Below are 13618 nucleotides of genomic sequence, written 5' to 3' on the forward strand. Positions count from 1 at the left end.
CTTCAATTTTTTTCATTCCTTTGGTTTTGTTTTATAATTTCTTGATTTTTCATAAAGTCATTAGCTTCCATCTGCTCCATTCTATCTTTAAGGAATGATTTTCTTCAGTGAGCTTTTGGACCTCCTTTTCCATCTGGCCAGTTCTGCTTTTTAGGGCATTCTTCTCCTCATTGGCTTTTTGGATCCCCTTTACCATTTGGGTTAGCCTATTTTTTAAAGTGTTATTTTCTTTAGCACTTTTTTGAGCCTCCTTTAGCAAGCAGTTGATTCCCTTGCTTCTGTGGATTCCTCCTATGCCACCGTGGGGCTGGGACTGGACCATTCCATTCTCCTGCACTAGTCCCACAGGCTTTTCCCACTGACCTTCCAATTTATCCTCAGCCTTTGAGGTCATGAAGTCTGGAAACCACCACAGGTGTGAGAGATTCAGCCTTCCCAAGGCCTACTCAGGTCCCCTCTTTGCCAGCATGGCCCACACTGAACTGCGCTCTGCTCCCAGCATGGCACAATAGACACTTCCTGGAGACCTTCCAGGCTGTCTTAGGCTGCAGACTTGCTTCAGTCTGTCATTCTATGGGCTCTGCAGCTCCAGAATTTGTTTAGAGCCATTTTTTACAGGTATTTGGCTGGGCTTGGCAGGAGAGCTCTAGCTGCTTCATTCATTTCCATCCCTCCTCCCCATCATTATTTTACCAGTTGGATCAGAGACCATGAGGTTTTAATCCTTTAATCTCTGAACCTTGTGTCCTGGGATTCCTCCATTAGGAAATATATAATATATGTTTTTCATTTTCATCAGTGAGAATAATAACTGATATTAACAGAGCATGTTTTAAAGTTTGTAAAACACTTTCCATGCATTATCTTTTGGAATTTTACAGCAACCCTGTGAAATGAATATTACAAACATTATGCCCATTTTGTTGATGAGGAAACCAGTTCCAAGTGGTTGAGCAGCTTGCCCAGGACCACATAGCTAGTAAATATCAGAGGTAAGATTTGAACTTAGGTCTTTTTGAGTTTAGGTCTATCGTGCTATCCAGGCTGCTAGGCTGACTCAAAATGGACTAGAGCAATGGGAACACTTATTGGCCATGATGCTCAGGGCCACTTTCTTCTTGCACCCATAGGGCTTGTCTTTGGAAGCAAATCCAAGTGGGACTGAACAAGCTGTCTCTATAATTAGCAGAGTACTCAAGAATTTAAGTGATTGGAATGCAGGAAGGGGAGGAGAGGAAAAAGACTGGCCTATCTCTCAAGTTCATCTCCAGTTCCATTACTCTGTAATTCTAAAGGCTAGAAAGTTCCTGCAGAGGTCATCTCAACCATTCTCCTGCCTCCAAGAAGGATTATATCTTCCTAAGAAAGCCACTTTTTATAGGTCTGTTATGCTTCTGGGGCATATGACAAAATTTACTAAGATTTGCATTCTCTGATGGGATGGCAAAAAAGGGAACTTTCATAAATCTTTATCTTCTTTAAAAGAAAAATAAAAAAAAAGATTTTATTTTATCCTGTCCAAATAAATAGTAGTGATTGGCAGTGGAAAGAAATACTGTTTTTCACTATTTTCCTCAGAGAATTTATGTCTAGTGCATTTTGCCTCTACTCCAGGATCAGCAGGTAAAGCATACTACTTCTAACATAAGCTAATCTCAAATTGGACCACTCTCTGTTCCCCTACAGCACAGTCTCCCAACTCTGCTTTTGCTCACACCCTTCACTGTACGTGGAGAGCCCTGCTTCCCTGTTTTTGTATGCTGATGTCTTATTGATCCTTTAAAGCTTACTATAAATGTTACTTCCTCTAGCAAGTCCTTGATTTTACCTTACCTCTCAGGTCAGGCAGTCAACAATTGATTAAACCCTTATTATGCCCCAGGCACTAATCCAAGTGCTGGGGATAGGTAGTAGGGATAGGGAAAGGTAAAAAAAAAAATATTGTTCCTTCATTCAAAGAGCTTGTGTTCTAATGGGGAAGACAACATGTAAAGAACTATGTGTGTCTAAGATATATAAAGTGTAAATGGAATACTAACTAATCTCAGAGGGAAAGCAGTAGAGAAGGGAATGGGGGTTAGCATGGTAATGGTGGAAAGAGCCCAACAAAGCCTTCAGCTGAAGGTGGAATATGAGTTGATTTATGAAGGATGCCAGGAAGTAGAGGTGAGGGGAAAGATCATTCTAAGTATGAGAGTTTGAAAGCCAGTGCAAAGGTGTGGAGATTTCAGTTGACATATTCTTTGTGAGAGAAATGAGCAGGCTCCTTTAGCTGATCATAGAATGTATGTTGGGGAGTCAAATGTAAAAATACTGGAAAGGTAGGAGGGGACAAAATTAGTTACAAAGTGAAGTAAATGCCAAACAGAAGATCTGACATTTTATCCTATAGGTTTTCTTTCTCTGACCTACTTGGCATAGGGTATTTTCCATAATAGCTCTCTGGATCTCTGTCATATCTTCCTACTAGACTGTTAACTCCGAAAGAGTAGAGATCATGTCTTATCTAAACTGTGCACCTTCCCCAGCTTCTAACATTGTACTCATGGCACCTAGGTGGCACTGCAGTAGATAGAGTACTGGGGCTGGAGTCAAGAAGACTCATCTTCCTGAGTTCAAATCCATCCTCAGACACTTACTAGCCTTATAAATCCGAATAAGTCACTTAGTCCTGTTTGTGGGATAAGAGATCCTGGAAATAATAATAACAGTAATAACTAATATTAACATAGAAATATAAAATTCACAAATTACTTTTACTAACACTATCCTTTTGATCCTCGTAACCACTCTGGGAGATAGGTACTATTATTATTCTTATTGTCCAGAGGTGGAAACTAAACCTAAGAGAGGTTAAATGACTTGTTTAGGGTCACACAAGTAGTAAATGTGTAAGGTTGGATTTGAACTCAGGACTTCTTGACTTCTATGTACCTAGACCTATTCTTTTACTTTAACTCTATCCAATGATTGCTTGCCAGATATCTCTTCTTCTCTATCTCTCTCCATTGTGCCATGTAACTGCTCTGAGTTTAAATCCATGTTCTGCCATAGGCTAGATGTATGCCATTGGGCAAGTCATGTGATCTCTCTAGGCTTTAGTCTCTTCATATGTAAAATAAAGGGTTTGGACTAGATGCCTTCTTTCAGGATCATTGTAGGATCCTGTGATGCTAAGGAGAGAGGTGACCTCAGAATTTTAATCATTCATTTCCTCTTAGAGACGATGTTCCCCAGAATTCAGTCCTGTGTCCTCTTGTCTCTCCATGTGTCTTATTGGGGATCTTATCAACTCCTATAGGTTCAAGCACCAACTATAAACAGATGACGCCCACATATCTATGTCTAGCCTTATTCTCTAGCCTTAACTCTATCCTGCATTCACAAACTCAACCACTAGCCATTCTCCTAACTTGGTACTACACATCCTGTTTCTGTTCATTCACATGAGCAGGTTTCCATTCCTGGAATGTACTCCATGCTAATCAGCACCTTTCAGAGACTTTGTCTTCCTTCAGGGATCACCTCATATCGCTCTTTTCTGAAGCCTCTTCTCATTCTCTCAGTTCGAATTCTGTCATCAGTTTTGTTTATAGCAAATTTATTTGTGTACCTGTTGTGCCTGCCAGGAAAATGTAAGCTCCCTGAAGACACTTCATTTTTTTTGTCTTTTCACACCCAATATTTAGCATACTACCTTGCACTGACTAGGCACTTAGGAAATATTTGTTTCCTTCATTCATTCAATAACCTTTATTAAGTTACTTAGTTTGTTCATAGTACTATAATAGGTCCTGGGGGAAATAAAAAGATAGCTAAGACATGTTTTTTGCCCTCCTGGAGATGACACTCCAGTTTACTGGTTCACATAAGTGTAATTACTCCCTCAATGATGACAACTCCCAGATCTATGTATCCCAACTCTAGTATTTCCTGAGATGCAATCCTGCATTGCCAACTGACCCCTGGATATTTTGAATTTGATATCTCATAGACATTTCAAACTCTATCTGTCCAAAATAGAACTCATTATCTTTACTATAAAACTTACTCCTATTCCAAACTTCTCTGTCTCTATTGAGGATGCTCCCATACTTCTTGTAACCCAGGTTTCTTCCTCCAACTCCTCATTTTATCTACCCCACCTATCCAAGCATATGCCAAAGTTTGTCATTTCCATCTTCACAACATCTGAACTCTTCTCTTCAGTAACATGATCAATACTCTAGTTAAAGTTCTCATCACCTGTGGTCTGGACTCTTCTAATGGCCTCATTGAACTCCCTGCCTCACGGTTCTTGATACTCCAATCCTTCTTCCACACAGCTACCAAGGTGATTTCCCTTAAGCCCAGGTCTGACCATGTCACTTTTATGTTTGATGTTTAATTATAGATGTCTATGACCCCATCTGGGATTTTCTTGACAGAGATACCATAATGGTTTGCCATTTCTTTCTCCTGATTCTTTTACAGATGAGGAAACTGAGGCAAACAGGATAAAGTCACTTGTCCAAGGTCACGCAGCTAGTGAGTCTCTGAGGTCAGATTTACACTTAGGTCTTCCAGACTCCAGGACCAGCATTCTATCCACTGGGCCACCTAGCTGCCCCTGTCAATGTCACTAACTTGTTTGGTACACTCCACTGGATTCCTTTTACCTCTAGGATCAGATAAATATTCCTCTGTCTAGCTTTTTACAATCTGGAATGAAACTACCTTTTTTTTTTCTTTATAATACATCATTTTCATCCATACACACAGTAATCTACTCAAACTGGCCTTACTTTTCTTTATGCATGACACTCCATCTCACATTGTTGTGCTTTTGCATTGACTAGGCCCCATGTCTGCGATTTATTCTCCTCACCTCCACTTGTTAGAATTCCAAGATTCCTTTTACTGCTCAGCTCGAGGAAAGCCCTCCAGTTGCCAACGTTACCCACCCACAAATTATCTGTTATCTATTTCATATTCATTTTGTATTAACCTACAGGTTATACCTACAGGAATATAGGTGCTGCTTCCTTCCCAGTTAGATTATAAACTACTTGGGCACAGGGCCTCTTACTTTGTCTTTGTATTCCTACTTCCTAGGGATAAGTAACCTGATGAATTTGACAATAGCTGTTGTTCTTAATTGATTGCTTTTATAAAGATACAATAGCTATAGTGTAAAAGAGATTATATAAAAGATTTCATTGTAATCAGGTGTTGGAAGTGTCCCTTTGTGCAGTTTGCTCTTAGTAAGTTTTTCCTCCCTCCCTTCCTTCCTTCCTTCCTTCCTTCCTTCCTTCCTTCCTTCCTTCCTTCCTTCCTTCCTTCCTTCTTCAAAAGTTCTCCTAAATTTCCAAGTTCTAATTCTGACACCAAACAGCTATGTGACTTTGAACTATAGTCATTTCACTTCTTTGAAACTCGTTTAGTTTGTAAAATAAGAAGGCTGGACCTTATGATCCCTCATGTTCCTTCTAGAACTAGTTTTTTCTGATTTCAGTCATTACTTTGGGTTAAGGCATGTGTAAGGAAGATTGATCAGAGGAGGTCCTTGATTGATTTGATGAGTTTCCCAATTAATTCAATGACCTTACAAGTGTAATGAGTGGCCAGGTCAATGAGAGCCCAGTCTTCTCAATTATGCCCACTGTGCTCTGCCTAATGCACTTTCCCATCTGATCTTTAGAGTAAATAAAAGAGAATTAGATATGGAATGCTTTATGAGATTTGAAAGGTCAGAGTATCAGAGGGGATAGTGACTGAGAACGGAGTTTTTCAGTCCAAGAGATAGGACTCAGCCAGGGGATTGATAGATTTCCTACTAAAGCACATGGTAGAAACAGACATGCACATGCCCTTTCAGTCTGAAAGAGAAGTTCATGGACAACGTTCCTGAACCCCAACCAACCACATAGAAGAGAAGGAATTAGATTTTGCTTTCCTGGTGGATACCTTGATGGGGACAGTAATTCAAAGGATGATATTTCAAACACTGTACCAGGCTGATGTTTCATCCCAACAGTTCAATGAGGTAAGTTCTTTATAAGTATTGTTGCTGCTGTTCAATCCAACTCTATGTGATGCCATGTGCTTTTGCCTGTGGTGTTTTCTTGGCAAAGCTACTGAAGGTGTTTGCCGTTTCTTTCTCCAGTGTGTCTTCATTTTATGTATGAGGAACTGAGGCAAATGGTTGTTGTCCTTTGTTTTCAAAGAGGACCAAAATCACATCACCATTGTAAAGTGAAATTTTAGCGTGTCTGACTGTGACTGATCAGACTAATATGAGCTTGGAATGCTCTACCAAAGGTTGAACACAGATAGTCTGTGTGAATATTTGGGGTGGATATCTCAAATGTGAGCATCCTGTGTTTACTTTGTGCTGTCTCAATTCTGCTTTACTCAAAGAACACAGCATCTTTTCTGATGTGGGCACCCCATGCTGAGCAGTCCTGTGCCAGTGTCTCCCATGTTGCACAGTCAAATCCAAAGTTCTTGAGAGAGACCTTGAGAATGTCCTTGTATTGTTTCTTCTCACCACTATGTGATTGCCTGCCCCAGGCAAGTTCTCCATAAAATAGTCTTTTTGGCAAGCATACATTTTGCATTTGAACTATGTGGCCAGCCCATTGGGGTTGTGCTCTCTGAAGTATAGTTTGAATACTTGGCAGTCCATCTTGAGCAAGACTTTCAGTGTCTGGTACCTTATGCCACATGATCCTCAGAATCTTCCTAAGACAGTTCAAGTGGAAGTGATTCAGTTTCCTGGCATGGCACTGGTAGACTGTCCATGTTTCACAAGCATATAACAATGAAGTCAGCACAACGGCTCTGTAGACCTTCAGTGTGGTAGTCAGTCTAATACCTCTTTTCTCCCAAATCTTTCTTCGGAGCATCCCAAACACTGAGCTAGCTCTGGCAATGCATGTGTCAAACTCATTGTCAATGTGTACATCCCTGGAAAGTACGCTACCTAGGTAAGTGAACTTATCCACAGCATTGAAAACTTCTCCATTTGTTGTAACTGATGGTTCCACATGTGGATGGTGTGGTGGTGGCTGATGGAGCACCTGTGTTTTTTGGTGTTAATTATTAGGCCAAAATTAGCACAGGCAACAGAGAACTGATCCATACTTTGTTGTATCTCAGCTTCAGAGGCTGCATTGAGTGTACAATCACCTGCAAGCAGAAAATCATGAACCAACATTCCCTCCACTTTGGTCTTGTGTTGGGGGTATAAGCTCAGTTTCATGTGGACAGTCTCGGGCAGGTAAAAGTGAGTACTTCTAAAACCTCAGAGTTCTCATGAGGCCCCCCAGGGAACGGCTGGGAATTGAGGCGTGAGACCCGGGCTATCTCGTGCATTTCTGCCTCTTCTCCATGGGAAACTTGCTGGGGAGAGCATTCCACCCTTGAGATTAATCCATGGTCTGAGCACACTTGTTGTTGTCTAGCTAAGGGCTGAGAGCAGGCATGGTATTCAGGTGTAAACTATGCAGCAGGAGAGCTTAAGTAGGGTCAGGAAAGCCTGAAGGTGCTCTTTGAGCTGAGGGGCCCTTAGAGGGGAGAAGGTCCCTCCCCTCTCCCACTCCCATTCTCTTGCTGTACGATCTTTGCCTCCTTGAGAGGAGGATTCCTCTCTCCTGAGGAAGAATTCACCCTGCACATGTAACCAAGACCCTGAATAAAGCCTAACCCTTGTTCGACTCTGGAAAGTCTCTTCTCTCATACGTTTATCCGATTTGGCCAGCCGAAGACCTGTGACAGGTAAGGAAAGACTCGGGTAGCCCTTTGGCTTCTAGGCCTGACAGTCTTGATTTGTAACCTTTTCAAATTGAAGAACTTACCATCAGTATGGTAGTTGACCTTGATGCCGTGTTCATTCTCATTGAAAACATTTGTCAACATGGCTGAAAACATCATGCTAAAAAGCATAGGAGCAAGTACACAGCCCTGTTTCACTCCATTGGTGACTGGGAAGGCACAAGAGCTTTGTCCATTATCCAGAACCTAGGCAAACATGCCATCATGAAATTGACGTACAATGTTGATGAACTTCTCTGGGTAACCAAATTTTGACATAATTTTCCATAAGGCCTGACAACTAACAGTGTCAAAGGCCTTGGTCAGATCTACAAACATTATGTACAGACCTCTGTTCTGCTCCTGGCATTTCTTCTGGAGTTTTTGGGCAGCAAAAATCATATTGACTGTTCCTTGGTCCTTTCTGAAGCCACACTGGCTCTCAGGTATATGTCCATCATCCAGGTAAAGGATCAGCCTATTCAGGAGGACTCTAGCAAGAATTTTGCCAGCAATGACTAAGAGAGAGATCCCCCCTGTGATTGTTGCAGGACAATCTATTCCCTTTACTCTTATAGAGATGGACAATGGAGGCATCCTTGAACTCCTGAGGGATAACCTCCTCTTGCCATATAACCTGGAAAATTTCGGTCAGCTTTTGTATGAGCATGTGAACTCCACAGGATTTACCTGCAGGATAGTTCATCCACCTCTAAAAAGGCAGTATTTAATTCCATCAAAAGCAAAATACAAGCAAAGCTTAGAGAGATGTAGGATGCCTGTCTCAGTAAGAAGGCAGATGAAATTTAGTTTTATGCTGATAGTAACAATTCAAAACAGTTTTATGATTCCCTTAAAGCTATTTGTGGACCAAAAACTTATGGTGCATCACAACTACTCAGTGCTAATGGAATCACATTGATTAGTGATAAGGACATGATCCTAGAAAGATGGGCTGAACACTTCCATAGTATTCTCAACAGACATCATCAATCAATGCTGAGGCCATTGACCATTTACCTCAGGTTGAAGTCAATCCCTCCTTAGCTGAACTTCCAACTGAAGAAGAGATTTTAGGGCCATTAGTCTCCTTTCATTTGGCAAAGCACCTGGGGCTGATTCTATTCCAGCTGAGATTTACAAGGTAGGGGGACCATTGCTCATACAAAAGCTGACTGAGGCAAATATGAGTTAAATGACTTGCCCAGGGTCATACAGCTAGTGCCTGAAGCTAGATTTGAGCTCAAGTTTTCCTAGCTTCAAGCCTGATGCTTTATCCACTGCATCACCTAACTACTCCTTTCTAAATATAACTCTCCTCAATTTACAGATCGAGACTCACAGATGTAAAACTTTCTTTTTAGAGACCCACAACCTGTGTTTCTTGGTGCCAAGATTTGAACCTAGGGATTCCAGTCTATGACTTATTGCCACTGTACTGTGCTGCCCACCTAAGAGGGAGGTTGACCATGATCTAAAATAACATTACTGCTACCATATATCCAGAAATGAACACAGTATTGACTTCTATACATGTTGCTTCTTTCCAAATTGCAGAAGAAAGACTGCAGGTCGGAAGACCAGGAGTCAAATCCCACCTCTGATACTTACTATTTATGTAATGTTGGGCAATTCACTCAGTGGTCTTGGGTCTCAGTTTCTTTAGCTGTAAAAAATGGGAAATGAATTTGATGATGTCAGAGGTCCTTTTGGCTCAAATCGTATGAGTCCATTCTCTTTAGTCTACACAAGTAAGGCATATGTTGGGGATGGAGGGAAGGCTGATGTTCAAGAGATTGGAGGGGTCACAAGGATGGTGCTTGCTTTTTTACAAGGAAAGAAACTGAGACTCAGAGAGATAAGTAACCTGCTCAGGGACACACAGTATATCCCTGGCAGTCAGGACTGAAATGTTCCTCCCCTGACACTGTCTTCAGGTGTTTATTCCTCCAGGAGGAACTGGTCAGGATTTTCTGCAGCATCTAAATCATCCAACTGTCTAAACCAGTTTGCTCATAATTGAAAGAGAAATCCCTCTGACAGCCCCCCTCCCTGCCTCTTCGCAAGTGTCTAATTGCCTAATACTTCTCAAATCAGAATAATTAAGCTGGAGCTGTATTTTAATAGGTCTCAGGTCAGGCTCTGTATATGGCTTTCCTGGTCAATTTCTTCCCTGTTTACCACTAATCTAGGGGAGAGGAAACTGTCCTCAAGTGGTTCATTTACATCCAAACCACCATAATTTGTAAGTAAATAGGAAAGCTTTTAAATGCAAAGGAGCATCAGATTGTTGTCAGAGAGGACTGACTGCCTTTGATCCTACAAACCCTGGGAACCAGTAATATTCTCTGGAGGTGCACTTCCCTCTCTCCAATTATACCCCACCCTAAGGGGAGCATTCTATTGCCCCCTTCCTCCTTCCTGACTTTTCATTCTATTACAGCCATTAAAGACCCAGAAACCTGTGGACTCCTCTTCCTGGGTAGATTTTTATGGTTACCAATATGAGGTGTGATTTCAAGGACTTATCAGTGCATTTTAGAGATGGAAAAGAAATAGATAATTATTCTAGTTCAGCTCCTTCATATTAAAGAAGAAGTCATCTAGTTCAGTGGATAGAACATTGGGTGGGGAGTCAGAAGGACCCAAGTTCAAATCCAGCCTCAGACATTTACTAGCGTGTGACCCTGGAGAAGACCTCTCAATTTCCTCATCTGTAAAATGGGTATAATAATGGCACTCACCTCCCACAGATGTTTTGAGGCTCAAATGAGATATGTGTAAAGCACTTTGCAAGCCTTAAAGGCCTATATAAATGCTAGCTATTATTGTAAGTACTACTACAAACCTGGAGTCCAAGGAGAGGTAACTCATCCAAGATCACATAGGTATCTATTTCCAAAGCTGGGACTAGAGCACAAGAGTGCTGGCTCCCAGACCAGGGCTCTTCATGAGATCTTACCACCTATAGGTAGAGTAGGACAGTATTTCAAGATGCATATGTGCATGTATATATATGAATGTGGAGGGTGGGATGAGGTTGTTAAATGGAAAGAGCACTTGGCTTGGAGTTAGGACATGAGTTTAAATTTTAACATTTATTACTTACATGGTCACAGCCATCAGCAAATCATTTCATCTTCCTGAGCTCCAGTTTCCTCATCTGAAAATGAGGTAATATTTGGGTAATCCTACTTCTACCACTTCCCCAACAGGGTTGTGATGATAAGAATGAGTGTGGTACCATGGACAGAGTACTGGATTTGGAACAAGAGAAAGGGGGTTTGAATCCCAGCTCTGACTCTTATTACTTGTGTGACCTTGGGCAAGTCACTTAGACTTGGTTGGAAGGTCTGATAGTAGGTGACAGTTCTGCCTTAATTGCAGGTCAAACAATTTGCTTTACATTTCCCCACTGACTTGGCTGTTTGAGTGAATTATCAGTGTCAACTCATTCTCTCAATAGAGCTGATTGAGACTCAGATGCAGGTTACAATGCTGGGTAAGTCTGTTGGGTCATTGCTAGCTCTCCAGGGATATGGCCTCCTTTAACACTGTCCCAAGGTCTACATTCCAGGTCAATTAAATATTCGTAGAGGCCACTGTTACATTTGCATGAGATCTACATTATATTTGCATGGTGTTTGCATATAATTTGTAGGTGCCTCTGTAGACTATGTTTGGTTCCCAGGAAATTTTCAGTTTTAGATTTTTATTTATTTACATATTTGTTTCTTAGAAGACCACCTAGTCATGAATTTCCTTCTCTTTCCTTCCCCTCAACTTCTTTTACTGATCCCCAGCATCAGAGTTATTCAACAGAAAGGAGAAGAGATAGTTAGCATTGAAGCTGTTGGCTTCTTAAAAGTGCTTTGGAATTTTTTAGATGATCCAATGGCTGTACACAAGTGTGAAGTATTTAGGCTTTTATGGCTTTGGAAATAATACCAAGTTTCCTTTATCACATAAGATTTACAAAGAGCTTCCCAGCTGGGCTTTTCCCCTATCTTGCCAGGAACCAAGGAACCATTCTATTTCTTATCTTCACTTTGGACTCACCTTGGATTCTGCCCCTTGAATAAAAGGCTACGACAGGCGATCTTTTACCTTATCTTGCCCAGAGTTATGTTTCCACACCTCCCTGCTTCCCCTTAACCATCTCCAGACTGAGCTCCAATCTCCAAAGCAAACCTGCCCTATCCCCTTCCAGCTCCATTTTCTGTGTGATCTTTGTCATTAGAATGTAAGAAACATGAGGTCAGGGATTGTCTCGCTCACTTGTATTTGAATCCTCAGGGGTTAGCAGAGTACCTGGCATTTGGTAAGTTCTTAGTAAATGTGCAATCTGTCTCTGTTTCTTTCTCTGTCTCTCTCTCACACACACACACTTACACACACACATCAACCTTGTGCTCTGATATAGGTGGTAAAAGTTATATTATCCCTATTTAACAGGTGAAAAAAAATCAGATTAAGTAGTTTGCGTATTGACACTAATCACACTAATGATTTTTCATTCCAAGACCATACTACTCCTCAGAGAACTATACTGACTTATGGCAGACTCATGTTACAGCAGAAAGAACACTGTAACCTCAGTTTCTTCTTCTGTAAAATGGTGATTAAAAATACCTGTACTGCTTGCCTCATTGAATTGTTATGAATCACATGCTTCACCAGCCTTAAAGTGATACATAAATGTGAGATTGCTAAGATCGTAATTTTTCTTGTTGTTTTTGGAGTAGAAAGAAAATTCCAGATTTGTAGTTTATTAGCTGTGTCTAGCTGTGGGTAAATTGTTTTATCTTCCTGGGCCTCAGTTCTCTCTGCTGTAAAATGTAGAGAAGGTATGACCTCTAAGGTCCCTTTTAGTTTTAAATCTCCCATTCTTGTGTAATGGGGCGTGTGGGGAAAGAGAAACATCTATAAAATAAAACCAGAAAGTCGAGTTTCCCTTTTAATGAGGAAAAGAATAATGAATCATATCAAATAAATCTCTATCTCTCTTGCTTTGTCTCTCTCCGTGATTAGTTCTCAATGTCCTTTTAACACAAATCCCACACATTATTATAGCAAGTAAGCGGGCTTTGCTTGCTACTCCCTGCTAACTTCATTCCTTCACAGTAGCAGAAGCATCACCAATTGAGATGGATCTGTTTTTGCCTGTCTGAACTGAGTCTGTGTCATCCCATCTTATAATGGATGAAGCCTCTGTTAAAAGCATGTAATTGTTTGAATGCAAAGCTTAGCTTTCTGCTGGGAGGGATTTGTGGTGTGTCAGGAGGCAGACATGCCCTGGAACATCACATTATGTTAATTTTTTTCCGTCATGTGTACGTGATTTGACAAGGCCTAATGTGATGTGACTATGCAACGTTTAAGGAAAAACAGGTGGCAGAGGGTTGTGGGCCTGTTCGCCATTCTCACACTGAGAAACTTTGACAAATTGATTGTCTTAACTACACTAAAAACCTAGGGATACAGGGGCCTCAATTTCTTCATTTTTAAAATGAGGAGATTGGCCTAGATCAGGGGTGGGGAACATGTAGCCTTGAGGCCTCATGTGGCTTTCTAGGTCCTTGGGTATGGTCTTTGGACTGGGTCAAAGATTTGCAAAACAAATCCTTTTATTAAGGAGATTTGTTTAGTGAAGTTTGGATTCAGTCCAAGGGACTCACTTGAAGACCTAGAGGGCTACAAGTGGCCTTGAGGCTGCAGATTCTCCACCCCTGGCTTAGATGACCCTTACCTCTCCTTGCAACTTTTTAGTTACTATCTCTACATCTTTGCCCAGGTTGTCTCCTATGCCTAAGATGCTTGCTTT

At 41.1% G+C, this 13618-nt stretch overlaps 1 long non-coding RNA gene across 1 annotated transcript in view; it reads left to right on the forward strand.

The window, feature by feature from the left end:
- The first annotated feature begins 12863 nt into the window (after nt 1–12863).
- LOC140529352 (uncharacterized) overlaps nt 12864–13618 on the forward strand; it is a 191137-nt gene continuing 190382 nt past the window's right edge. Inside the window, exon 1 of the long non-coding RNA XR_011975514.1 lies at nt 12864–13018. This is a non-coding gene — a long non-coding RNA (uncharacterized lncRNA). The remainder of the gene's footprint in view (nt 13019–13618) is intronic.

The sequence above is a fragment of the Notamacropus eugenii genome, chromosome 2, assembly GCF_028372415.1.
Source record: "Notamacropus eugenii isolate mMacEug1 chromosome 2, mMacEug1.pri_v2, whole genome shotgun sequence".
NCBI lineage: Eukaryota > Metazoa > Chordata > Mammalia > Diprotodontia > Macropodidae > Notamacropus > Notamacropus eugenii.